Here is a 2,500-nt window from a genome sequence, read left to right as displayed (position 1 = left end):
TGTGAGCATTTGGTTAGACGATTATGACCGGAACCCTATATGGATGCGATCGTTTAGACCGATTATCCGGGTACCTAGAACGCACGTAGAGTTTTGTGGTTGGGCGAAGTTTCGTGATGTGCACGGAACGAGGAGCCGGCCGCTGGCTTTGCGTTCGTGTGGTTGGGCGAAGTTTCGTGATGTTTACGAGATGAGGAGCCGGCCGCCTATGTCGGCGTTTGTGGTTGGGCGAAGTTCCTTGACGGAACGAGGAGCCGGCTGCTTATGCTGACGTTCGTGGTTGGGCGAAGTCTTGTGATATCCTCGAAACGAGGAGCCGGCCGCACGTGTGTGCAGCCTTCGTTGTAGGTCCATGTTTAGAGATGCTCACGAAATGAGGAGCCGGCCGCTTATGTCGGCGTTTGTGGTTGGGCGAAGTTCCTTGATGGAACGAGGAGCCGGCTGCTTATGCTGACGTTCGTAGTTGGGCGAAGTCTCGTGATGTGCTCGGAATAAGGATTCGAAGCGCTTGGATTGCCGCGTTCGTGGCTGGGCGAAGTTTCGTGTTTGGCACGGAACGAGGAGCCGGCTGCAGGTTTTAAAGATTCTCGCCCGAAATCGATCAGTCGTTACCGTTGTCTACGGACTTCGGTAGGACGATCTATTCCAGGGACGAAGACGTCGACGTTGTGCGACGCCCGTTACATTAGCGTTTTTATGCTCTTTCGGGATTGTCTGCGACGTTTGTCTCCGTCCGAATTTTTTACGATAATTGTCACTAGATTAGTACGCAAACTAGTTGAACCGAAGATTTTGCGCCGATCGACTGACGTATTGACCCTTCAGTGGGTCGTCTCAGTCATTGGAATGTCATTCTCGAGGAGGTTCGCAGTTGGCGTCTCGTATTTCGAGGGAAAGTCCATTGCGACTAGTACCGAGAAATCGAACATAAAAGATTACCCTGAACGGTGGATCACTTGGCTCGTGGGTCGATGAAGAACGCAGCTAATTGCGCGTCAACATGCGAACTGCAGGACACATGAACATCGACATTTCGAACGCACATTGCGGTCCTCGGACACTGTCCTCGGACCACTCCTGACTGAGGGTCGGTTCCATTACAAAGACTGCCCGGCCAGACGTTATGGCTTGACGAAGTGACGACGTAAAGGTCGTCTAACGTTGATCCTGTACCGAAGGTCATTTGGGCGAGTTGGACGGTTTGCCGCGTGACGATCAACGTTCTGTCGTTTCGACGCCTCGTGTGTTGGAATGATGAGGAGTTGTTTTCGTAACGCGCCGTCTTGAATTGCGAAAGCATATATTGTGGTGTCGTGGTATTGCTCGATCTGCGCCCATGACTGTAGACATGCGATCGTCGTGTCCGAGAAATCTGAACGACGTCCGATCGCTTTAATGTGCCAGTTGTCGCGCGTTGCGGATGAGCTTTCATGAGCGCACCCCCGAAACACCGAAGCACTTTGCTTGGATTCGCATGATCCGCCATACGGAGCAGGAGATAATAGACGCCTTTGAGTAGGCTAACTCCCTCGCGTAAGGTACGTGATTTTATGAGCCGCCAAAGGTTAGTTTCGGAACGTTTCGATGATTTGAACATACGACCTCAGGACAGGTGAGACTACCCGCTGAATTTAAGCATATTATTAAGCGGAGGAAAAGAAACTAACTAGGATTCCCTTAGTAGCGGCGAGCGAACAGGGATTAGCCCAGCACTGAATCCCGCGATCGTAACCGGTCGCCGGGAGATGTGGTGTTTGGAAGGATCCATTATCTGGCGAGTTCGCGGCGCGTTCAAGTCCATCTTGAATGGGGCCATCGCCCATAGAGGGTGCCAGGCCCGTAGCGACCGCTGCGGCTTGCTAGAGGATCTCTTCTTAGAGTCGGGTTGCTTGAGAGTGCAGCCCTAAGTGGGTGGTAAACTCCATCTAAGGCTAAATATAACCACGAGACCGATAGCGAACAAGTACCGTGAGGGAAAGTTGAAAAGAACTTTGAAGAGAGAGTTCAAGAGTACGTGAAACCGTTCAGGGGTAAACCTGAGAAACCCGAAAGGTCGAATGGGGAGATTCATTCGCGCCTGTTGTTGGGATTTACTGACTGTGGAAACGGCGACGTTCGCGTTGGCTGTTCCCTTCGGTTCATCTCCGGCTTCGGACGCGTGCACTTCTCCCCTAGTAGGTCGTCGCGATCCGTTGGGTGCTGTTCTACGGTCTCGAGTGTAGCCCGTGAGCTCGGATTTTCCGATGTTTACGGACACTGGGTTTCCGAACAGCTCGCTCGACGGTTTACTGATGGCGGGAGGCCGCGACTTAGTTCGCGTCCGGCCCGTGGCAAGTATGTGAATTGTGATGGCGATCGGACCTAGTGCCGATTCCGTCCGTTTGCGACTGTTCGCCGCGGTGTTCTTGGACAGACCTCTTGAAACGCCGATCAGCGACGCTATTGCTTTGGGTACTTTCAGGACCCGTCTTGAAACACGGACCAAGGAGTCTAGCGTGTG

The 2,500-nt window shown here is 52.8% G+C and overlaps 2 non-coding genes across 2 annotated transcripts in view; both read left to right on the top strand.

The window, feature by feature from the left end:
• Positions 1-936: 936 nt before the first annotated feature.
• LOC123686872 lies at positions 937-1,091 on the top strand. The gene has a single exon (XR_006748626.1). It is a non-coding gene; the product is annotated as a 5.8S ribosomal RNA (ribosomal RNA).
• A 507-nt stretch (positions 1,092-1,598) lies between these two features.
• LOC123687862 overlaps positions 1,599-2,500 on the top strand; it is a 4,012-nt gene continuing 3,110 nt past the window's right edge. The window contains exon 1 of the ribosomal RNA XR_006749568.1: positions 1,599-2,500. This exon is cut by the window's right edge and continues 3,110 nt beyond it. This is a non-coding gene — a ribosomal RNA (large subunit ribosomal RNA).

The sequence above is a fragment of the Harmonia axyridis genome, chromosome X (genome assembly GCF_914767665.1).
Source record: "Harmonia axyridis chromosome X, icHarAxyr1.1, whole genome shotgun sequence".
NCBI classification, from domain to species: Eukaryota; Metazoa; Arthropoda; class Insecta; order Coleoptera; family Coccinellidae; genus Harmonia; species Harmonia axyridis.
This window is presented reverse-complemented; position numbering and strand designations above follow the sequence as displayed.